The sequence below is a fragment of the Colletes latitarsis genome, chromosome 11 (genome assembly GCF_051014445.1).
Source record: "Colletes latitarsis isolate SP2378_abdomen chromosome 11, iyColLati1, whole genome shotgun sequence".
In the NCBI taxonomy this organism is placed as follows: Eukaryota; Metazoa; Arthropoda; class Insecta; order Hymenoptera; family Colletidae; genus Colletes; species Colletes latitarsis.
In genome coordinates, this window is record NC_135144.1 from 18,124,320 (window position 1) to 18,150,799 (window position 26,480).

General features: G+C 40.5%; 1 protein-coding gene across 1 annotated transcript in view; it reads right to left on the bottom strand.

Moving 5' to 3' along the window:
* The window catches only part of LOC143348518 (uncharacterized), a 192,448-nt gene that overhangs the window by 109,654 nt on the left and 56,314 nt on the right, over window positions 1-26,480 (bottom strand). The gene's annotated exons all lie outside the window — the stretch shown is intronic.

Genomic DNA, 26,480 nt, shown 5'->3' on the forward strand with positions numbered 1-26,480 from the left:
TTTTTCAAGCTAAAATAACGAAAATTATAGGAGCTATAAATTATTATTTGAATAGCAATAAAATTTAAATTAGTTTTAGATCTGTAATGTTTCTAGGTGATCGTAGCGACGTCTAAACGCACGCGTATTCTGGATGGGTTAAAACTAATACCATATAGAGTTATTACCATTAATTGCCGGTGATATCGAGCCGGATAATTAAGGGATTAGCGGGATTCCGTTTGCCGGTATACGGTGTAAATTAGAAGCGGTCTTGCGATAGTGTGTTTGGCTGGGTTAACAGCCACGCGATTCCACGCGTGATTTATGCGATTGTACGCTCGATCGCGTGGCCAAGACACTCGGTGATCCTGTTTGAATTAGCCCGCTCGTTACTCTGGATAACCTATTCATACTTATCCGTGGCCAGCGAATTAGTCTCTTTCCGAACCCTCTGTGCAATGCGTGCTACGGAAATCTTGTAACTGCAACGCCATGCAAGCTCTCACAGGATTCAAAAACCAAACTTTCTCAGTATACCCGATGAATATAGGTACCATATTTTCTGCTTCATAAATTACTCCCCTTTTCAAATCTTTTTCTCTGAAATTACTCCTTTTCTTTGAAATCATATATAAAGGGTTCTCAAATTTGTAATTTACATTAACTTTACAAGCCTTTACTTTGAATTTATAAATAGATCAATGCCTTTAATTTTAAGCTAACTTTTTCTTTTTGCACTGTGTAAATTTGTTCTGATTTCGGGAAATTGATTGAAATTTTTTGTCTGTGATAAAATACGGTCTAAAGGGTCCTCTCATGAATTTTTTTTTTCTTTTTAAACATTTCGTGAGCTTCGATCTCTTTATAAACTTATCGTTCCTTCTCGTCGACAATTTTCGCGAATATCTAAATAAATTGGACGAGCCTCGAAAGAAATATTTGTTCCTTGAAAGCTGAGAAATATTGGAATACAATTGTCCACGGAACAGCGGCCATTTCGAGAGGACCGATACATTTCCTTGAACACTCTAATATTTCTTCGGTGGCGAACGTTGCTTTCAGAAAATATTTGTTACTTCGGGAACATTGCCCCCGAATGGCAAGGTCTCGGTTATCGGCTTCATTTCTGACGATGGTCCATCTCCTTCAAAGTATTGATCACCGCAGCTGGACACATTCCCAATACCGAAGTCCACGAAACGAAATCGGGAGGAAATTCGACTATAATCACAATATTTTTCCACCATTATATTTAAAAAAGAAAAAAAAAATGTCTGCAAATTTTCTGAAACTTACGAATTCCTTTTATGGTAAAAACGTCCCCGTCATATACAGAGTGATCGGCCATCTCTGGGAAAAATTTCAATGGGAGATTCTAGAGGCCAAAATAAGTCGAAAATGAAGAATACTAATTTGTTGATGGAGGCTTCGTTAAACAGTTATTAACGTTTGAAGTTTCGCCCGTACTGAATTTTTTTTTCGAAAATGCGCAGGATTTCGGGGGTATGTCCATTCACCAAAAATGATTGTAATTGACCTCCACAGCTAACAATATTTTTTTCAAAACAATTTGAAATTTTTTTTTTCCGTCGAAAAATTTTACACCTTCTTGAATTTTTTTCTCGAAAGTGGGTTGGATTTCGAGGGTATGTCTAATGATAAAAAATGATTGTAATTGACCCCCGAAAACGAAAATAATTTTTCCAGAACGATTCGAAGTTTTTTTTTTCGCCGAAAAATTTCAGGGAAACATGTCAATGTATGGTCAGACATTTTCGGTAAGGAATTTTTTTCTCGAAAATGCGTAAGATTTCGAGGGTATATGTTATGACTAAAAATGATTGCAATTGACCCCCACAACGGAAAATAATTTTTTTAGTATGATTTGAAAAATTTTTTTTTCGTCGTAAAATTTCACAACTTCTCCAATTTTTTTCTAGAAAGTGGATAGGATTTCGGGGGTATGTCTATTCACCAAAAATGATTATAATTGAGCTGCGCAACCAAAAATAATTTTTTTAGAATGATTTGAAATTTTTTAATAATTTTTTAATGAAGCTTCAGTCAAGAAATTGATATTCTTGATTTTCGTCTTATTTGGACCTCTAAATTCTCCCACTAAAGTTTTTTCCTCTTCAAAAAGGTGGTCTCCCCCCTCCCCCTATTTGATTGCAAAGCATTCTTTTAAAAACTCATTGAATCCAAAATTCAGAAATTTCAAATTTCCATTAACGTCTCACGTTGGGAATTAGTAACTCTTTAGTGCAAAGTCCTCGACATGTATAGCACGATTCTTTAAGAAAGTGATCCATGAACCTTCCTAGTCGATACTTCGTTCTCGAAAAATTGCAAACTACTCGATTTAAAGTTATTTTCTTCGTCTCATGTTGGGAATGCATAATTTGAGCTCATCGGTGAAAAGTCTTCACCATGTATAGCACGATTCTTTAAAGAAGTGCTCCACGAACCTTCCTAGTCGATACTTCGTTCTCTAATAATTACAAACTACTCGATTTAAATTTATATTTTATAATGTTTCACGTTGTGAATTAATATGTATAGCTTGTATAGCACGATTCTTTAAAGAAGTGCTCCACGAAGCTGCCCCAGTCGATACTTCGTTCTCAAACAATTGCAAACTACTCGATTTAAAGTTATTTTCTTCGTCTCATATTGGGAATTCATAATTTGAGCTCATGGGTGAAAAGTCTTCACCATGTATAGCACGATTCTTTAAAGAAGTGCTCCACGAACCTTCCTAGTCGATACTTCGTTCTCAAATAATTGCAAACTATTCGATTTAAATTTATATTTTATAATGTTTCACGTTGTGAATTAATATGTATAGCTTGTATAGCACGATTCATTAAAGAAGTGCTCCACGAACCTTCCTAGTCGATACTTCGTTCTCTAATAATTACAAACTACTCGATTTAAATTTATATTTTTTAATGCCTCACGTTGTGAATTAATATGTACAGCTTGTATAGCACGATTCATTAAAGAAGTGCTCCACGAAACTGCCCCAGTCCATACTTCGTTCTCAAACAATTGCAAACTACTCGATTTAAAGTTATTTTCTTCGTCTCATGTTGGGAATTCATAATTTGAGCTCATGGGTGAAAAGTCTTCACCGTGTATAGCACGATTCATTAAAGAAGTGCTCCACGAAGCTGCCCCAGTCGATACTTCGTTCTCAAATAATTGCAAACTATTCGATTTAAATTTATATTTTATAATGTTTCACGTTGTGAATTAGTATGTATAGCTTGTATAGCACGATTCATTAAAGAAGTGCTCCACGAAGCTGCCCCAGTCCATACTTCGTTCTCAAAAAATTGCAAACTACTCGATTTAAAGTTATTTTCTTCGTCTCATGTTGGGAATTCATAATTTGAGCTCATGGGTGAAAAGTCTTCACCATGTATAGCACGATTCTTTAAAGAAGTGCTCCACGAATCTTCCTAGTCGATACTTCGTTCTCTAATAATTACAAACTACTCGATTTAAATTTATATTTTATAATGTCTCACGTTGTGAATTAATATGTACAGCTTGTATAGCACGATTCATTAAAGAAGTGCTCCACGAACCTTCTTAGTCGATACTTCGTTCTCTAATAATTACAAACTACTCGATTTAAATTTATATTTTATAATGTCTCACGTTGTGAATTAATATGTACAGCTTGTATAGCACGATTCATTAAAGAAGTGCTCCACGAACCTTCTTAGTCGATACTTCGTTCTCTAATAATTACAAACTACTCGATTTAAATTTATATTTTATAATGTCTCACGTTGTGAATTAATATGTACAGCTTGTATAGCACGATTCTTTAAAGAAGTGCTCCACGAATCTTCCTAGTCGATACTTCGTTCTCAAACAATTGCAAACTACTCGATTTAAATTTATATTTTCTTTATTGCATCACGTTGGAAATTAATATGTATAGCACGATTCTTTAAAGTAGTGCTCCACGATGCATGTTGAAGTAAAAGAAACAGGAGGGTTGGGGGGAAACGCAGAAGCAGCTCGAAACGCGGAGACGGAAAAGCGATTATCGGCGCGAGCACGTAAATCCCGTCTGAGCGATTCTTTGTCTCCTGTGCTCCTTTCGAGCGACGAGCCATTAATTAGGCTACCCGTCGCCTCATCGTCGGTATTAATTACCGATGCGAGCGCCATAATAAGCCGCCGGTTAAATTGCAATCGCGTTTGCGGGACGAAGACTTAATCCAGCCTCGCGATATCGAAAACGATAATGTAATAATACCTGTTCGCCAGTAGTGCTACGCAAAGCGAAATACACGTCGTCCCGTTTCGTTTATCTTGTATCTTATCGCGATGGGGGGGGGGGGGGGGAGCAAAATTACCTGGAAAAATAACGATAACGGGTCACGGTGACGAATGAAAACAAACATTAAACGCCGAACCAAAGCATCGGAAATTAACAATGGCGACTCCCGATCGTATGTATTTGGCACAGTTTCAACGCAACGCGGGAGCACCACTTTAGAGCACTGTAAGCAAATGTGTTGTTGGCGCATAATACATGCATATGCAATTTCCACCGTACTCGTTTGAATAACAAACAGGGCATAATTTACGTCTCTGATTTCTCAGTCTTGTCTTTTTTCGCGATCTCGACTCGCGGGAATCCGAGACTTTGACTAAGTACAGTGAGGTTAGAAAATCGTAGAAATGTAAATACATATAGGACCAACGTTGGCACTCAAGGGTTGATCATCTGATAATGTTTTAAAAGAAACATACCTTTTTTTTACGAAGAAAAATTTTACGATGACTTCGAAGGTATTTTACAAAATAGCGCCTCGAAAAATGGAGGTGTTTTTAGAGTCACCCTGTACGTTCGAACGTGTTCGATACACTCGTCTCTCGATTTGCTACAGTCAATATTTATCGAATTGACGTTTACTCGGTGTCCATTAAATCAGTAGCAACTCGATTAAATTTCTGTAATATTCGTTTATTGGAACGCGTCCGGAAATTCCGAATTGCAACTTCGAAAATGAAACGAAGGAAAAGAAAAATTTTCTTTAATACTGAAGACTCGAGAATCTCACGATATTAGCAAATTCTATTCCCGTCGTCGAGTGAATTATTATTTTGATTAAATTTCGAGCCACGTTATTGTTTTTTGGATATTTTCTTCGATCTCGTGTAAATCTCGTTCGTTCGACGCGAATGGCTGATAAATTCGTTAAATATCCGCAGTTGTCGGGGAAATTAGGATTTCCAAAGCGTCCATTAACCGACCGATCAAAAAGTCATCGCTGTTCGACCTAAACGAGCGACCGCATCAGCATGTCTGGCCGCAAAGTTTCGAAACTACTTTGTCGAGCAAGCGTCTGCACGCGGTCTGGCCAAAATCGTCCGACTCCAGCGATTCGACGCTCGCCTCCTCTCGATCGCGAATATCGGGACGCGTACAAACATCCCCTAACCTCCGATGCCCCAGTTAGTCACCCTCCCGGATGCAAATTCATAGATATTCGCTGTTAAAATTTTCAGACAATCTTGAAATCCATATTTCACCTTTGTTCCACGAGTTTTTAGTTTCTATCGGCGATCGGCCATGTTGGAAGGGTGAGAACAACCCCCGATATTCGGGGAAGCTACTTTTACGCCTATGTTTTAGAAATTATTTGGTACTTATTATTACTAATATTGGTAATTATTACTTACAGTACGTTCAACTTTGTGACGCCATTTTGGGAAATTAAAATTGTCTTTCTTACCCAGAAAAATTTACGAATGCCTGTAACTTAAAATTTCTGTTGATCTCGTTAATCGAATTTCTGTCATCCTACGTAAGTTTGAGATCGAGTCATGGTGGATGCTACGTATGACCTTGTGTGACCTTGACAAACTAAAAGAAAAGAATCTTCCCTCGAAAAAGAAACCAGTCAAAATGATCTTAATAGTCTATACTTTTATCACGGTGAAAATTTTACAAAAAAAAAAAATGCACGAATAGTCTTGGATCCGCGATTCTAAAGTTTCAAGGTCACCGGTAAAAAGACGTCGATCGCTGAGAAAAACGGGGGGGACGCGTCTCGAACGGATCGAGAAAGTCGAGCAAACAACGAGAGACACGGTTAAAGGAAAAAAGCACCGGAACCGAGAAACGCGAGGGCGAGGGTGGGGGGGTTGAAATCCGTGGAACAAGAAGGTAGACAAACAACCCCATCGAAGGAGAGGCGTCGAAGAAGGAGCGACGCATATACGCAGAGACACAAATATACAGGCAGAAGGGGGGGGCGAGGATAAGCGGAAGAGAGAGCAACCCCGGTCACGGCTCCGGGGGTGGATCAATACACACCACCACCGTCAACGAAATCGCGACGATGCAGAGGATTCAGCAGCCACGCGAGAATGGTGGTTGTGTGTCTTTCGGCTAGGTGCACTTTGACAACGACATCTACCTTTAACCACCTCCAACCTCTCCGACAGTCTCGCCCCCGACCCCCTACCCGTGTCTCTCTTTCTCCGTTGTTTCCACCCCTGTGCCTTGACGCCGTTTCCAGCAAGCCGCGAATTAAATTACACGCGATCCCGGGGCCGGGCTCTTTGTGAAACGACCACGCTCGGTTACTTTTCCACGTACCAGAGAGGGTTGTTCCAACCCCCACCCAACAGATTTTCGGTACCCTCCCACGGGAGAGAGATTCTAGAAGCTCTGTTTTCCCTACCAACCCCCTCCATAGGGGATTTCAATCTTCTTTTGGCTCGGGATCCTTCGTGTTTTTCTTTTCTTACGGAGGGAAGTATATTATTTCCTCCCCCCCGTTCGTTCTCGAGTTGTTTTCGGAGATCGTGCGCTGCGGGGGAAACGAAAAATCATCGAGGACCGGGTGTCGATATCCGAATATATCAACTCTAACGTTGTTACAGTTTAATTAAATCCACTAGCGCTCTGTTGAAGTCACTTTTGACTCGTCACTTTCCCCTCACGATGATGTATTACGTGGAACTGGTTCAAAGCTCCTCATTTTTCGAAAGAATTATTCCGACATAGAACTCGCTATAACTTGGATATAACGAGATCCAATTTCAATGGAACGACGACAAATATTCTTACCGTCGGGATATAATGGAAAATCACAGTTTACAATAGCAACGGATATATCGTTAATAAACGAGAAGATCAGCGGAGCAAATTGGATCCTTGCAGAACACAGTTTGTAAGTTATATAACCAAATAACGATAAAAACTCTTTCAGCTTGGATGCTTATAATTTTGCCCCTTTCAAACGCATAACAAATACATGACGACGAAGATTACATAACATATTATTATTAGATTTAAATCTCTTTCTATACAGGGTGTTCGGACAATCTGGGAAAAATTTTAATGGGGGATTCTAGAGGCCAAAATAAGACGAAAATCAAGAATATCAATTTGTTGATGGAGGCTTCGTTAAAAAGTTATTAACGTTTAAAGTTCCGACCGTACTGAATTTTTTTCTAGAAACTGGGTAGGATTTCGGGGGTAGGTCTATTCACCAAAAATGATTGTAATTGACCCCCACAGCTAACAATATTTTTTCCAAAACGATTTGAAATTTTTTTTTTCCGTCGAAAAATTTCACACCTTCTCGAATTTTTTTCTCGAAAATGCGTAGGATTTCGGGGGTATGTCTATTCACCAAAAATGATTGTAATTGACCCCCGGAACCGAAAATAATTTTTTTAGAACGATTTGAAATTTTTTTTTTTCGTCGAAAGATTTCAGGGAAACATATCAATGCATGGTCAGACATTTTCGGTAAGGAATTTTTTTCTCGAAACTGAGTAGAATTTCGGTGGTATGTCTATTCACCAAAAATGATTGTAATTGACTCCCGCAACCGAAAATAATTTTTTCAGAATTAATTAAAAATTTTTTTTTTCGTCGAAAAATTTAAGCACCTACCCTGTCGATTTTTCTTAAAAATTCGTTTTTCATTTTTAATAATTTTGTTTGACACCCTACAGAAAAGTTGTCTAATACTTTTTTGTAGGTACCCATGGGCTCTACTTCAGAAAAAAGTTTCATTGAAATATATTCGCAATTGTAGGAGTTAAGGCTGTTTAAAAATTGGACCATTTTTACAGGGTTTTTCTCATTTTGCGGAGTGAAGGACCAACTTTTCGAATATTTTTGCGATTTGTACATATTCTCTATCAAAATACGCGTAGTTTGCTTTTTTAAACATTAAAATCGTCCAATCCGTTCAGAAGTTATGACGTTTTAAAGATTTGCATGAAAATTCGGGCGGACATTTCTGGCCAGAAATTAGATTTTCGGAAAGAAATTTTTTTCTCGAAACTGAGTAAGATTTCGGGGGTATGTGTAATGACCAAAAATGATTGTAATTGTCCCCCGTAACTAAATATAATTTTTTTAGTGTGATTTAAAATTTTTTAATTTCGTTTAAAAATTTCAATACGTACTCGAATTTTTTTCTCGAAATTGGGTAGGATTTCGGAGGTATGTCTATTCACCAAAAATGATTGTAATTGACCCTCGCAACCGAAAATAATTTTTTCAAAACAATTTGAAATTTTTTGTTTTCGCCGAAAAATATAGGCAGCTACCCCCTTGTCGATTTTTCTTAAAAATCCCTTTTTCATTTTTAGTAATTTTGTTTGACACCCTACAGAAAAGTGGTCTAATACTTTTTTGTAGGTACCCATGAGCTCTACTTCAGAAAAAAGTTTCATTGAAATATATTCACAATTGTAGGAGTTATGGCTGTTTGAAAACTGGACCATTTTTATGGGGTTTTTCTCATTTTGCGGAGTGAAGGACCAACTTTTCGAATATTTTTGCGATTTGTACATATTCTCTATCAAAATACGCGTAGTTTGCTTTTTTAAACATTAAAATCGTCCAATCCGTTCAGAAGTTATAATGTTTTAAAGATACGCATGAAATTTCAGTGAAACATATCAACGCTATGGTCAGACATGAAATTTTCGGTAATGAATTTTTTTCTCGAAACTGAGTAGGATTTCGGGGGTATGTCTATTGACTAAAAATGCTTGCAATTGACCCCTGCAACTAAAAATAATTTTTCCAAGACGATTCGAAAGCCTTTTTTTTCACCCAAAACTTTCAGCACTTAGTCGAATTTTTTTCTCGAAATTGGGTAGGATTTCGGGGATATGTCTATTCACCAAAACTGATTGTAATTGACCCCCGTAACCGAAAATAATTTTTCCAGAATGATTTGAAATTTTTGAATTTAATTGTAAATAACTTTTTAACGAAGCCTCCATCAACAAATTGGTATTCTTAATTTTCATCTTATTTTGGTCTCCAGAATCTCCCATTAAAATTTTTCCCAGGGTTGACCGAACACCCTGCATATTATATAATTCTATTGGGGGTTTTCTGTGAATCTAAAATAATATTCCGATATTTTAAAGAAAATTATTCAAATTTAATAAACTTTGGAACAGTTGAATAAATTATGATCTTAATTATAAACGATTCTTACTGAAATTATTACATCAAATTATCTTCTTTAAGCAATTTATTTTATTCTTTTGGTGCGGCCAGATTTTCTGTTAGGAATACTCGCTGGCGATGATAAATACCGGTTTGCTCTTTCCCCGACGAAAGAATAGATTTTAATTGGAAAAAGCGTTCGGAACGTCGATCGTTCTTCTGTACCAGGACCGAGTCAGCGCCGTGTACCATTTACATATTTAGAGGCTGTCGACAGCGGGGGGCCAATAAATATCGCGTTTCATCGAAAAGAGTTTTATCCGTCCGTGCAAATAACTATTACGATGCCGGAACGATAGCAACGAGATATACGCTGTTTCAGTCCACCGGAGAAACGTTCGAAATGGATCGATAATTAAACGTGGAAAGTGGCGTAACCGGACTTTGCAATCGGCTATTGGAAACATTGCAATTAAATTCTAAATTAACGCATTTACCAAATACGCAATTTGTACGAATAATACATCTAAAACATATCTTCCCATGAAATCCCGTTTAAATCTTATTTCAAAAATTTTCAAACAACTTCAAAAAAAATACGAAAAGTAAAGTGGTCCCGTTGGTTATGTCGCTTTCCTCTCCAACGTAAAAACAATTAAACTCACCAAAGAAATAACGAATAGAATATTTCACCTACCTAACCTCTCAGATTGTCGCGAGGCTGCTCACTCGTCATCGTGTCTTTGTACACTAAAGTCAATACGTTTTTACACTCACAAGGTATTCGTGAAACAAATCTATTCTTTCTCGTGGTCGTTCCTTGTGCGAACAAATTCGAACATCGAACAGCGTACGTTTAAGAAATACTTTGAAATTAACTCGCACGTCAAGTGGTTATGTATAACTTTCGGGTAACACGTTTCGAAACGCGTGGGAATAAACAGTAATCGACGAAACATAACATCGTAGCTGGCATCAAAGGACGCCTGGATGGCAACGGTTCCCCGAAAGTCGGAAACAGATTTCGTCGAGAACGAACCCATATTGCATGCAATTAAGCCTCCGTTAATTACACTCGAATTAAACATATCGCCGGCGAGGAACCATTGCCGTCGAGTGTTTGCGTTCCGCGAGACGGCCTCGTAATTTCGCGAAAGGCCCACCTTAATTTACTCGAAACCGCGTCACGCTCGAACAACTCGGAAAAGTGGACGCCATTGTCGAAAACGGTTCGTCTGTTTGCGCGTCGTGATTCCGACTCCGATTAACGGCTGTCCAAACACGCGACTAATCGCCCAACGAGAGGAACGACTCTTTCGAAAATAATCATTACTCGCGGCGAGCGAATGTTTTCTTTTCGGTGAAACGTGACCGAGAGAAACGTCTGAACGCGATAATGATCGTAACCGAACACCATAACCGTTGGCGGTTTGAAGACGACTGTGGCGATGGCCGTGAACTTAGCCACCGCGAGGCCATCGATTGCCAGGCCCACGATCGATGCGCGCGCACGTCGATCGCAAGCGACGCGTCTTTGAGCCACGGCTCGAAAGTGCTGCCATTGAGCATCGTGGCGGGTAAATTCGAACGAATACAATTTTTAAATATTAAGAACGTATCGAAGAACAACTTTGTTGGTAATTAGGATAAATTTTTCAGCAGATTTTACAACGAAAGTCGGTAATTACGAGCGTTGAAAGGCTCGCTGAAATCAGGCTGGGACATTTACGAGAAGTTCTCGGAAACGGTCGTGAAGCTTCTTGGGCGATGCCATTTTTATTTCGTCCGTTTCGCCTTTGTATGTTCTCGTTTGTCGCGCGACGCGTGCTGCCGGCGCGGCCGCACAAAGCGTTTAGTATCGACTCCCCGGGTGTGTGTCTCGTTTGCGAGTACATCGAAGCGCGCGGCGCATCGAGAAATCAAAGGTGAACGCTTTTTGCAAGCTCATCCGACTGTCGGCGCTGTAACGAACACCCGGCGACTCGCAGCCCGGAGGAAAAACCGGCGAATTTCCGACGGCTTCGTTAACGAACGGGGATCGAAAACCTTTTTCTCTTCTTCCCGCACCCCCCCCTTCCCCCCACCGTTCCAGCAAGCGTATGTTTCTTTTAGTTACGGGGGAAAGCTGCGCGCGTCTTTTTACCGGCGTCGCCTGGGCTCTTCCCGCTTCCGCTCGTTGACTCTCTATAAACCAAACAAGAAGAATAAATATAGGAAAGGGAAGTTTTTTGAAATTTAAAATGATCCCTAAGAAAGGATCGGGAGCTGTGAAATTCGCCGTTCATATTGGAAGATAAGGTAGTAGATTTTTTATTTGTGGATTGTATTTGATGACGGAGAAACACCTTGAGAACATAACACCGGAAAATCAGCCATTTTCTTTTTCCCCCAATTGGTCGAAACCCAGTCAGAGAGAATTTCTAGAAGTTTCTCTCCGAGAATTTTTTATCCCCATCGATATTTATAAGCGAACTCTGACACTATTTATTATTATTATTGAATAATACAATTTAACGGGTCTTCTTGAAATATACGTCTAGCGGGATTTATTGGGTATCGTGGAATTATTTTTTTTCCGGATTTTATTTAGCGACGAAGAAAAACTGCGGTCACCCATCCCAACCCGCTGACCCCGTTCGATGACGCTGCACTTCGGAGATCGGACGAGAGCGTGTCTTCGCTCGCAGTCATCTGGTCGTCGACAGAAGAAAACGTCGGCACGATTATTTAACACATTCACCGCCACGTCACCCATACTTGGGCGACATGAATTTTCTGTACGAAGCTACAAAAATTCTGGATAGGACTCTTGAATTTTAACGAGGCCCCAAAACTAAATTCTATGACAAATTATGGCCATGCTAGTTTCCAATTGTTCGAACTCAAAGTTTCGTTTTCGTGGTCAATTTTAGAGGTTTAGCAGTCAACGTGTTAAAGACGAACATTTCGAAGAATATTAACCAGAGAAATACATTTTTTCAGTAGCCTAGTCTACTATTCCAAGCAAAGGAGCATAGACGGTGAAAGGGTATCGGAAATTTTGAGTAAGACAATACCGGGAAAGAAATCTTGTCAAGAAAGAAGTGCTCGGGGGTTGGGAAGACGGTCAAGAATCGAGGATAGCGTCCGTGACGCGATTATGGCAGGAACCAACGACTATTCGACGCGGCTCAAAGGGATTCCACGGCCGCTTTGAGAACAACGTCTCGGGAGCTGTTCGTTACCCAGGAGCGTAGCAAACCCATTGAAACGCAACGACCGAGGGCTCGTTCGATGCTCTTTGCATCCCCCGTGGAATGCTAGCCCCCTGTCGGTCCTTTGAGTCGCGGCCAGCCGCGGGCTGAATCCCCTCGCGCGCCATTTGTTCGTTTATTTATCCATTTCGATGTCCCTCGGCGAGGCTCGATCGAAAATGCCTGGGATTTCTCGTCGACTGACGGTCGAAAGGGAAAAGGGGATCGCCTGGCGGGGAAAAATGTTTCATTTAGCTTGAAATTCCTTCGCGGACGCTTTAATCCCCCCCACCCCCTTCCACACACCTTTACGACGGAGTCTCTTTTATCTCGAATCGAGTTCCAGCCTTTTCCTGGAATCTTGAATCCGGCCGCTGTCTGCGCCAAAGAAATTTCCTCGAGCCGACGGGAAATTTGTGTAACAGGTGTCGGGTTCCTTGGATAATTATTTCATTGTTTATCGCGATTCCGTTTTCCACCCCAGTTCGATCGACTTGTATTTTATTTGAAGAAAGAGCATTTAAACTTTGGAAATTTTCTATAAATATAATCGTAATCTCTGCGAGGGTCCGTGATCTACGGATTACGGGAGCCAGAAAGCTCAGGGGTGGATCCTCGATGGCGGAATAACGCGACTCGAAACTTTCCACAGCCGAGTACTCGTGCGATTACCGAGCTAACTAATCCGATAAAGCGTTTAACTTACACTTTATATCCCCCCACTCCACCCACCTCTCCACCTGCTACGTGTGACCCGAGCTTGACCTCTCGCGTAATCGTCGATTTCTCGCCGACGATATGCTTTTGTTTCAAACGGGAAGACGCGTCGCGTACCAATCTCATTTGTTGCTAAGTAACGATCCCTTCCACTTGTCAATGCTATGCAAGTATCGAGCTACCATTGTACAGTACCAGCCCCGTCTCTGGAATCAGCTCTTACCGTGCATCGAATATCAATAAATTCCTACCCGGTAAGAATAAATAATAATATTAAGTATCGTGCGCGAGAGCATTCGGATAAGTTGCGGTGAAAAGATCATTAAATTTTAAGGAAATTAAAATTCTACCAGAAAATACAGATAATTTTAATTCGTATCAATTTACGTTAATTTTAAATTTTATTTTTCACCCTGATCGAGTACACGTTACGCTTCAAATTTATTTCAATTTCGTGTAACCCAATTTACGACTAGACATATTTAAACACATCAAATTTCAGAAGAGTGATATTGCCAGCGTAAGCAGATTACAATCACGAGTCTCTGGTACGCATAATTCCAGGCTACCCGGTACGTAGCGTTTAATGACCGCGCGAGCAGAAGCATTCGATAAATGAAAACAGAGCATTATTTCCTCGGCGTTTCGCGGCCTTTGTTCTTCGCCTTCATTTGTCTAATGGCGTTTACGGTGGCGCGATCTGTCGCTTCGTATTTTCCCGGGGCATTAACGACGCCAAGAAGGGAACGATTGTCGTCGAAACGCGCCGGATGTTGCACTTTCGTCGACGATCGAAGCCGCGCGAAATCGTTTGTGAAAGCCAAATAATAAGAACGTGCGTTCCCATATTACAGACACTTGTCGAGACGAGGTAATAATATTCTTCGATAGAGAATTTTGTACGAAATAGCGCGGAACGAAGTCACCAAAGTTTTAGACTTCTTAACGCTACAACTACCGGCATTTATTTGCACCGAAGAAATTGACACGATGGATAGTCGAAGAAACGTATGCTCGTTTGAGTAATAATTCAGATTTGATTCACTACGTCGCTCAATAGCAGCACCTGTCAGGCACGCTTTATGCACTCAAAGAGAGATGCGCTCAGCACCGAAACTGGGCATCTGCTCATAATTGACGTGCGCGCGCATCGACGGCCAAGATCACGGCCATCTTTCCAGCCTCATTCTAACCTCTTCGCGTGTTTCCGTTAGAAATACCCCTTTCTTTTCCTTTTTTTAATAAAGCACGACCGAATCATCTCATACTTGAACCGTTTTATTTCTCACGGACTCAACACCCCAACCAGCATTCCCAAATTTATTCGATAAATGCCTCGATCGAAGAATCTTTCGATTAAAAATACTACGACGCATCTCATTCTAACCGCTAAAGTATTCATGCGTCCCCGTTCGAAATAAATGACCATAGTAAACTCATTTTATTATTTCCTTGCTTCGGCAGTTCTAGCGTTAAGTACCGTTCGACTCTGTGTTTTATACGAGTAACGATGCGCATCCCGTCGGCGTGGAATGTTTTAAGAGTCATGTTCCGCGACGGAGGACCACGTTATCCTGGAGAGGGACGTTGGGAACACAATTTACCGAAGTCCTGGCAGCGTCGAATGGCTCCTCGACGCTTCTGAGGATCGTAAGATCCTCGAACGAAGACGGAAAAGGAACAGGGTGGCCAAACACTCCGGACGATCAAACGAAACAACAGCCGGAGGAGGTTCGCCCGTGTTCGAGGATCTCGTAAATAAGAAAGCTCGGAGCGATCTTGGACACGGTGGTCCGGCGATATCGACGCGAACGAGGAGAGGGTTGGGGTTGGGGGGGGGGGGGGAGCGGGGAAAACGGGACCATTCCATTGAAAGTACAACGAGAACGCCCGTGGAAACACTGGCTTCCGAGCGGAGGGAGCGCCTAAGGGGAACACGAGTTTCCAGCTTTCTGCGTTAAAGCGTGTCGAGACTGGAGGAGAGGGTCGCAGAGGGAAAGAAGAAACGGAGAAACCGGAGGGACGAAGTAAAGACAGGATCTCGAGAGAAAGAGGAACGCCGGGGAGGGTTGGGGCAAAGAAAAAGTAGACAAGAAGAATTGCAAAGGGGCCGTTGAAAGAATGGGAAAAGTTAAGGGACGACGAGAGCGAAGGGGAGTAAAGGGGGAAGGAGTTTTCGGTCTGTTTAAATCGTTCCCGCGAATTCGAGCGTTCGTTTTCATCCCCCTGGCCTCCCTGTTTGCTCGACCGCGACGACAGCAGTAAATACAACGAAAGTTTCACGCCCCTCGCTTTTACAAAAAAAAAAAAAAACAGGGGAATCCAGGAGACACGTTTTGCTTTTTATTACGCGATGGACGGAATTTCTACGTATTTTATTAACGCTAGATTTACGGGCGTATTTTTTAAACGGTCACGGTTAGATTAAACTGCTAAGTAAATAAATTTATATTACGAAATTTTGTAGCTTCTCGTCGAACCTAAGACCTAAAATAAAAATGCAGCCCTTGAAATATGCGGATATTTGGCGACACGTAAAAGAATATTTGCAATATTATTAGAACGTTTACGAAAATTCGATACGCTAATAAAAGTCCATTTCGCGTGGGTGAGGAATTGAGATCGAGTATTGTTTCCGAAGTTTCGAAGTTTAGGTGACGCGGCCTGTATTCCCCAGGTCGTGGTTTCTCGAAACTGGGAAACGCGGTGTCGGGGAACGTCGGGTGCCATTTTGTCGAAACGTTTCCGGAAAGGCAGGAAGTTCGGGGTGGACCCTGACTCTGGCCAGTTTGTCTATTTTCCAGGCCCGCAGTTCGTCTTCAACGTCGACGAAGTCGGGGGTTTTAGCGAGCATCGGCGTAAATCGACTCAATTTCAAGTTCACTAATGGCCGCGGTCAGGCTGGAACGTGGCCGAGGGTTATGGAGAGCTCGGGACTACGCTTTTCCCAGAGAAACCTCCAGTTTTCGACCGGTTAAACGACTGCACGGAGGCCGTGAATGCTTTTAGGTAGGTCGTTTCCTCGCCCGGGTTTTGGACCGCTGCCTAAATACCGGCTGGACCCCCGACAATGCACTCCGTAACGGGCGGAGGGGGGAGGAGATGATAAATGCGGAAATTTGCTTTCGCCCGGGAGTTTTCGATTCGTTGCAAATTATTATTATTATCATAATTACTACGGTTTCCTTTTTACGGTACAATAACGACAGGAAACGGTACTCGATTCAATACGTTAATTTCCACGGCGATATAATCATCCCTCCGACGAGTCCATTCTCGTCCCCTAGCGATACCAGCTTTCTAATCGAATTCTCGCGTCTCCGTATACGTAAATTCCGTGGTTATTAGCTCCGTCAATTTTTCTCGTTTCTTCAGATCCTATCGATAAAATGAAAAACTGTTACAAGGTAATTTGGTAATGAAATATACAATTTTGGTACTGTTTGAGATAACGGTGCTCCATTACGCTGTTGCGACACTTTCGGGAAACGCGAAAGAGACCCGATTTTTTGACCTGGACGGAGGGTGTATTATAGAAACTCCCGGGACGAAATCTCTGGAACTGACGTGAAATAAAAAGCTTCTTTGTCCCCGTTGGCCGCCTCCCGCTATCCGTTGGACGGACAACAAACGGTTCGCGGGATAATCGAACCCCTAACCTGAAAACTTTTCGCGAATCGAGCCCACCACCCCTCCCTCGCGTCCGCGAAATACGCCGGAAATCGTAGTCGTTAAACCGAGAACAGGCTCGCGGTTCCCGAAGGTTCGCGATTATCGGGAGAACCGGGTCCGCCAAGTGGGTCAAGAATTGACCGAGAGGGGAAATAGGGTGCACGAGACAGGAGGGTTGAAAAACGCCGAGCGCGGCGAACTGGCGTCGCTCGAAAACGATCGGGGGTTCGGCCAGCCTCGGCCGGAATCCGGAGCCGACGTTGCGGCTCTGCTCGAGCTATGACGCAATCCGAGTATACAGTATAGGGGTGCACAATGGCCCGTATCTGGGTCGTGGTGTCAGTGCTACCCCTTGCTCTACGCCCGCCAGCCCCCTGGCCAACCCCAATTCTGCTTCCCGGCGTGCCTGGAAAATCGCTCCGATATCCAGCCGGACCAAACACCCCACCCTCCATCGTTCCCCTCCCCTGCTAGCCCTTTTTTATTCAACCCTTACACGTCGATCACCAACCACCCTTATCTGTATTTTGTCCAAAAATGTGCAATTGTCTGCTCGTCACTTGTCGCTGATTTGGTTTCTTCGATCAAAGCTACTTTTTATTCTATATTGTTTAAAAATGTGGAATTTTCTGGCCGACACGTCGCTGATTTGGTTCCCTTTCTTTTTAATGCGAGCTGTCCAAAGCTAGTTTTCATTCAACCCTCACCGTCGACTGCCCAGCTACCCCTATTTATATTTCGTTTAAAAATGTGCAATTCTTTGATAGAAACGATAAAGTATTGCTTTTTCCGTTTTAATTCGAGTTGTTGAATCCTCTATGCGACTGGGACATTTATTCAACCCCTACGACGATTACCAGCTACCCTTATATTTATATTTCGTTTAAAGGCGTACAATTTTCTGGTAGAAACGTGGCTGTATAGCTTTTCTCTTGTAAGTTTGAACTATTGTATCCCCTATGGAACCAGATTTTTTCTACGACCCTTACGTCGATTACTAACTACCCCTATCTACCTATTAGATAACAGTTATTGCAAGGCCAAACTCCACAGGAATTTATAATAATTATTTCGCTATTATCGCGTTATTAACAATCCTAAAGTACATTTATATCTCTATATTACCTTATAGTCGTTGGTTTCCCGTAAATCTCGACGACGATAGATTACAGTGAATTCGATTGGGTCTGGACCGCGTTCCCATCGTTTCTAAGAATAGATTATTCGGTCCTGGGTTCTAAATCCGACCAGCCCGTCTCTTTCCACCGATTATTTTTTTGTCAGCGACTCCATCAGACGTCCTTAAACCCCCGGACAGATCGAATCTGTCGTTAACCGGAATCGATCATGAAAGGAATCCAATTTTCCTAAGGGTAAGAGTAACACCGGGGCGAAAGACATCTCTCGCGTTTCATTCCCCCCGACTGCCCCATTCCTACCCCTCTGCCGCTCCTCGCCGCCCTCGAACGAACCCTTTTCAGCCTGTTTTAATCGTAACGTTAAATTCAATAACGAGATAATACACCGGTGTAATTTCGAAAAAAGGATCAAGACGATGACTACATTCGACGTTCTATCGATCGAAACCCATTAAGACTGCCCTTAATCTGGCCGCGTTTGAATAAAAATTCGCGCACCCTTTATTCCCCCGCCGAATCGTACGAACGTATTCTCGTTACTTTTTTACCTTTTTTTTTTTGTGTCACCGACCACGGAAACAACCGAGACTCGGGGAAAAAGTCGATTTTCCAACGCGCGTTTTCCGCCAAACTGGCACAGAGATTTGCGGTATCCCCTTTCGCCATTTTTCCGAGAAAAACGAGAACCCGTTCTTGATCGAATTTATTCGAAATCACCCCCTTCCCTCTTCGTTTTCAATTTTCCGTATTCGTAATTATACGTATTATCAATTTCCCTTCGAGTCTACAGGGATGGGCTAATAGGGAGGGGGTTAAAATCGAAATAAACGAGCTTGAGAAAACCTCGTTTGAAATCGACGAAATCCCCCCCTCCCCCTTTGTCCCGTATTAATTTGCTTTTAATATTGTATATTTCCAGTGTTAATTTTCTTCGAAGTCTATAGGGGTAGATCAATGAGAAAGGGGGGAGTGAAATTGAAAATAAAAGAATCTGAGAATTTTTCTGATCGCCCTAAGAGTTGATGAACCGAAAGACTTCGTTTAAAATCCCCCCTTTTTCCACATTTGGTGAAGGGGGAAGTGAAAATAAATAAATTTTAGAATTTCTCTGATCGCCCCAAGAGTTGTTGAACCGGAAGACCTCGTTTAAAATCGACAAATGGACTAATAGGGAGGGGGGTAGAGTGAAAATAAATAGTGGATATCGGATGGTAACACGTGTCAAAGTACGATGGAAAATGGTGGCTTTGATCGGAGGCAAACCGCGACGAGTTGTCGCGTTTCAACGATTGCGAAAAAAAGGGGGTCGCGAAAATGGCGCGAGAAAAGGGCGTCGAACGCGTATCCTGGAATTACGTTTCCAGTGATTTCAGCGACCCAGATCGGCCGACCACGCAGATTGCTTGCACGCAACCATCAACCGGCTCGTTCCACATTTTCGCTGGCGTTCCTTTCCAATTATTCCACGCTGAAAGACTCTTTCGATTCAGACTGGTCGGGACGCGATGAAACCCGACACGTCTTCTCGCGATACTCGCAGTCTACGGTTCCCAGAGAAGCGTTAGATAACGGTGCTCGTCGTCTGTTTACGTCTCGATATAGAGGGGATCAGTTTACTGGGTAGAAGAAAGGCTTCGATGGATAAAAACAGCCGGGCCCCGACATTTGGATCGAACAGTTTAGTCAGCCGCAATTTTTTCCCCTTTTCTTTGCAAGTTAGTTTCTCTAAATAAAAATAAATCATCCGAGCGTCAGCGTAGGTTGGAATCGATTTAATTGTCGTCGTGGTTTACGCGGTGGTTCGAGACACGTCTGCAATATGGCGCGAATTTTAAAGATTACATTAGCAATAATTTAAAAAAATTCGCTTGCACAGAACTGAAAATATTTCCCTCAATTCTTCGTCGAATAATCTACGTACCATGCATAACAAATAAAGTTAGTTCGTATAACAATAGTACTATTCTGTCCATTTACTTTTGTCCCTCAGCTGTGTATTGCGTTTCGCGAGTTTCGATACATTTTTGCAACAGTAAAAGTTCGATGGTTCGTACCTGGGAAATTGTACTACAACACGGGTCTTCCATTCCCGAAAATACAGTGTATGGAGTATATGGAATTTTGTGATAAACAAAGGATAATGGAAGTGCCGGTATAATAGCGTACGGGGGTATCAGAGTAATTCGCGCGAGTTCGCTATTCTGCGCGAAATAGAACGCGTGCGACCACGGAACGCCGCGTCGGTGGAATTTGAAAATTCATGCGGATCGTGCGACCGTATTTCGCGTCACCGCATACATTACGCGTCGGCCGTCCGTGCACGCGTGGGCGGGTCGGTGTGCAAGCCTCGGGAAATGAGAATACTCGCGATAAGCCCGCGACTGCTCCTTCGGGCACAGCGGTGCCCAAACCAAAAGTACCGCGCCACTCGAATCGATTCTTGCCCCCCAAAATCCGTCAAACGCAAATTTTCTGTTCTTTAACACGTTCCCTGCCGCGTGGGGCGTATGCGCCCCACGCTGTACTTTCCGTTCAAGCCATTCGGTATTATCACTGTAAAATGAAGAATTTTTTAAAAATTCATTATGCAGTCAATTATGGGCATCTTAATACTATTGTTGACGCCTTCATTTAATCGTGGGGCGTATACGCCCCACGCGGCGTGATGGGCAATTTTTTTTCACCATAACTTGTTTTTACTGCATTTCTTGTATTTCGATCAGTCATTTATTCGCGTGTCGTTGTAACAATACTTACTGCTTCACTGAAGCTGGGATTGTTATAGTTCAGTGTGTTTCTTCAGTGTGTTAAACAAAGGAAATACGGTACGTACATATTATTTCAGTGTTATAAATTCGAATATTTTGCATTTAAAAATGTTTGCAATTTTCCCCGCCTTTTCTTTCTCAGTCTTTTTCCAAATTTTACAATAATTACTCCTTATAAGCAGATATGGCATCACGCAGCAACAGTTTTTCTAATGATGATTCTGACGTGCCACTCGCAGAAGTTCTAACAAAACGCCGTAGGATTACACGAGGAAACCTTTTTGTAGATTCTTCAGACAGTTCAGAGGAAATCATACCTTTTCATCGCCTTTCCACACGCGGCACTCGCATTTTATCCAGTAGTGAAGTCGAAGATACCGAACGTTCTCTAAACAATATAACTACTTCGCATATAGATTGGGCTGATCCCATCGGAAACCAACCGCGCCTTACGCCTTTCGTTGGTACACCGGGTTTCAAAATATTTAATCAAACTTATGAAAAACCGGAAGATATTTATTTTTTGTTTATGAGTGATGAATTCTTCGATCTGGTCGTTATAGAAACGAATCGGTATGCGCAGCAATGTCTATCTAAACAAACATCATCTCGATTAGATGAATGGAAAGCAACAGACAAAAACGAGATAAAACGTTTTTTTGGACTTATTATGTGGATGGGAATTGTAAAGCTTCCAGAAATAAGTTTGTATTGGTCTAAAGATCCGGCATATTCGTTGACTCTTCCATCTTCGATAATGTCAAGAAATCGGTTTGAAATTTTGTTACGAATGTTGCATTTTAACGACAATGACAAGGAAAGTGTAAACGACCGCTTGTATAAAATTAAAACAGTCATAGATATGTTGAATGAAAATTTTGAAAAGTATTTTGACCCAGGCGAAATTGTTTGTGTAGACGAATCTCTGATTCCTTTTCGAGGTCGCATTTTCTTCAAACAATATATAAAACAAAAAAGACATAAGTACGGTATCAAAATATTCAAATTATGTTCAGCACCGGGATACACGCTCGCCTTCAAAATTTATTGTGGAAAAAAAACGGATATAAAGAAAACAACGCCTACCAATGTTGTTCTATCATTGTGCAAAAGTATATTGGGTAAAGGTCATACAATATGTACCGATAATTGGTACACAAGTATCGAATTAGCCAAAAAGTTAGTTGCTCAAAAGACACATCTGGTTGGAACAATACGATCAAATCGCCGTGGAATTCCAAAAGACCTACTTTCAAAAAAATTACAGCGATATGAATATATCGCTAAGGAAAGCAATGATGGTTTGACAATACTGAAATGGAAGGACAAGCGTGATGTCCTTCTATTATCAACGAAACACTCTAACGAAACTGTGGCAATGCAGAAAAGGGGGAATATTGTTATAAAACCGAAGGTTATTGTGGATTATAATGAAGGGAAGTCTTATGTAGATATCTTCGATCAAATGGCTTCATATTGCAGTCCTCTACGAAAAACAGTAAAGTGGTATAAAAAAATTGTATTTGAACTTTGTCTGAACACAGCTGTAGTGAATTCATGGATTATATATAACAGTCTTACAAACCGAAAAATAACAAGCATCGAATTCCGAAAAAGATTAGCAATGAATCTGATGTCGTGTAACAATAACAATAATAACAATAATAATAACAATGATAATAATAATAATTCACGAATTGTACCAAGAAGGAATCGACACGAAATTAAAAAGAAGGAAGGCCACTTTAATTCGATAAGAAGGCGCTGCAAAATTTGTTACGAAAGAAATGTTAAAAATTTAGGTTCCCAATCGGCAAGAAACTGTACTGTAAAAGTTGCAACATTCTGCGATAGTTGTGTGGGTAAACCACACTTATGTTTGCCATGTTTTAACAAAGTTCATCGTAACATCCCTTTGTAATTGCATACAAACTTGAATTCAACTAAAATGTTATATTTTAAACTGATATAGGCATGATAAAAAAAATTATATATGAGAATGCAACTCGCTTGGCATAGTAATGTTCAGCCAAGTATTTGTTGAACTAATACCTAGAAAAATAAATTTATTGGTTTGTTGTGTTATGCATGTTAAACTATACAACCTTTTCTTGATAATTATGATTTTTGCACTATTTTAATTATTGTAAGGCATACGCCAGAAACAAAATAATACACTTGTAAAAAAACGGGAAGTCTTCAAAAAACGGTCTGGCAGGGAACGTGTTAATGCTTCGCGTCGAGCGTAAGTATTTTGCAGAATATTTATTTATGAGAATAAATTTTAAAATAAAAATATTCCACCGAACAAATTTCGTTCGATTCGATTCTTGACCCCCAAAAGAGCTCGAACGGGAATTTATTTTTTTATTTTTCAACATTTCATGTCAAGTGTAAATATTTTATAGAATATTTACTTACGCATTGCGGTACACAAAATAAAAATATCGCACGATGCAAATTCCATTCGATTTGATATTTTTTTTTTTGATATTATAGTTCGCGTCAAGTGTAAGTATTTTTATGGAATATTTACTGTACGTTAATTGTTTATTAAGGATAGAACAGACTCCCGTACAAATGGAATTTCGATACGATTACAGCGTCTGACCATTGCTAGTTATTTCTACTTGATCGAAACTTTTGAAGCTTCTACGTGAAAACGGTATTGTTTATTTACCAAACTGGTTCCAATTACTTGAAAAAGCATTGATGAAAAATAAATAATATTACAATATACGATGCTAATATTTAAAAACACCGAAGGCGAGTGGAAATAACGAGTATCAGTCCGACGCGTTAGCCACGTTGTTTTTCGCTTCGCGAATTATCGATATCAATTTTCTTGAAACCGTTCCATATTTCCAATTTATTTACGCGGTTACCGGACACCCTCTCTGCGTCCTGTTGAATGAATCGTATCAACACCTTCGCTGCTTTTCACTTCGAAAATAAAAATTCGATCGAAACATTAATGAAAATAAATAAAAGAGAATAAATTTATTTAAAATGGGGTTTTCGCGACGAAATAAATTTTCATTGGACGATAAAGGAAGTCGTGGGATCGCGTGGACGCGAAAGTTGTCGGAAAGTGGGTCGTTTCGGGGCGAGAATTGAAATGGAAGCGAATCGGACGCCGAAACGTCGCGGAAGATAACCGTTATGGCGGAAATATTTCATTACAGTTAACCGAACGAGCTTCCGCGTTTGGATAGATTGGACACAGATTTTCGTTTCTCGCTATCTGGGTCGACCGATTAAAAGATAACGCGTCCACCGGTCGGAGGAGATAAAGGGTCGATGGGAGTTTTTAATAAAAGGTGGATCAGCGTCTTGGAGATTGCTGTCGCGAGATACTGGTCGTTTCAAGGTGACTTTACCCAGAGAGTTTCGTTCGTTTCATCAGTTTTCGCCAAACTTCTTTTCAACGATCTGGTCCGCCTCTTCGAAACAAACACAGAAGACAGAATTGTTTGCCCGTGACGTTTCGTTTTCAAGAAAACTCTTGAAAAATCGATGGCGGATCGATTCGAGTACGCATGCTCGACAGCTTTCCAAATCCGTTTCGTCGAAATTCAATCCTACTAAGCTGGGGACTTTTGAAGCTAATCGCCAGAACGATTCGTTCAATTTTAGAAATAGAAACTAATATTTTAAGGGAGCGGGAATTTTTTTATTGGGAAAAATTCTAATGGGGGATTCTAGAGACCAAAATAAGACAAAAATGAAGAATACCAATTTGTTGATGGAGGCTTCGTTAAACAGTTATTAACGTTTAAAGTTCTGCCTGTACTGAATTTTTTTCTCGAAAATGCCCAAGATTTCGGGGGTATGTCTATTCACCAAAAATGATTGTAACTGATTCCCGCAACCGAAAATAATTTTTCCAAAACGATTTGAAATTTTTTTTTTCCGTCGAAAAATTTTACACCTTCTTGAATTTTTTTCTCGAAAGTGGGTAAGATTTCGAGAGTATGTCTAATAGTAAAAAATGATTGTAATTGATCCTCCCAACCGAAAATAATTTTTCCAAAACGATTTGAAATTTTTTTTTTTCCGTCGAAAAATTTCACACCTTCTTGAATTTTTTTCTCGAATGTGGGTAAGATTTCGAGGGTATGTCTAATGATAAAAAATAATTGTAACTGATCCCCGCAACCGAAAATAATTTTTCCAAAACGATTTGAAATTTTTTTTTTCCGTCGAAAAACTTCACACCTTCTCGAATTTTTTTCTCGAAAGTGGGTAAGATTTCGAGGGTATGTCTAATGATAAAAAATAATTGTAATTGATCCTTACAACCGAAAATAATTTTTTTAGAATGATTTGATAAATTTTTTTTTCGCCGAAAAGTTTCAGGGAAACATGTCAACGATGGTCAGACATTTTCGGTAAGGAATTGTTTTCTCGAAAGTGCGTGGGATTTCGAGGGTATGTCTAATGATCAAGAATGATTGTAATTGACCCCCGCAACCGAAAATAATTTTTCCAAAACGATTTGAAATTTTTTTTTTCCGTCGAAAAACTTCACACCTTCTCGAATTTTTTTCTCGAAAGTGGGTAAGATTTCGAGGGTATGTCTAATGATAAAAAATAATTGTAATTGATCCTCCCAACCGAAAATAATTTTTCCAAAACGATTTGAAATTTTTTTTTTTCCATCGAAAAATTTCACGCCTTCTTGAATTTTTTTCTCGAAAGTGGGTAGGATTTCGAGGGTATGTCTAATGATAAAAAATAATTGTAATTGATCCTTGCAACCGAAAATAATTTTTTTAGAATGATTTGATAAATTTTTTTTTCGCCAAAAAGTTTCAGAGAAACATGTCAACGTATGGTCAGACATTTTCGGTAAGGAATTTTTTTCTCGAAAGTGTGTACGATTTCGGTGATATATCTATTCACCAAAAATGATTGTAATTGACCCCCGCAACCGAAAATAATTTTTCCAGAATGATTTGAAATTTTTTAATCTAATTGTTAATAACTTTTTAACGAAGCCTCAATCAAGAAATTAATATTCTTGATTTTCGTTTTATTTTGACCTCTGGAATCTCCCATTAAAATTTTTCCCATGATTGGCTGGACGCTCTGTATATTCCAATATACAGTACCTATTTATACCAACATTTTTAGAGGAAATAATTTAGTTTCGAATTTATTCTCGGTTTTCTACGTCGTAAATATTTTTTTTTATCCCGTTACGGCGAAGATGGCTTCTATAGTGGAAACGTTTCGAATTAAATTTGAATTTTAAATTTAATTCCTCAATTTTGCCCGCGACAAGACCGGAATAAAGAGTCCAATTTCTCCCGTAGCACTTTCGTATGGAAATCAAATTTCCCGGGGTCTTGCGTATTTTTGACTATGTTAGAATACGAGTGATTTCCAATATCAAGAGTAGTTGTAGGTCAAGAATGCTGAACTCGTAACCCCGAAGGTCCTGTGCTAGCGATACCATATAAGACACGGATACACAAAGTCTAGCCCGAGGGTAATCTGGTCCTTT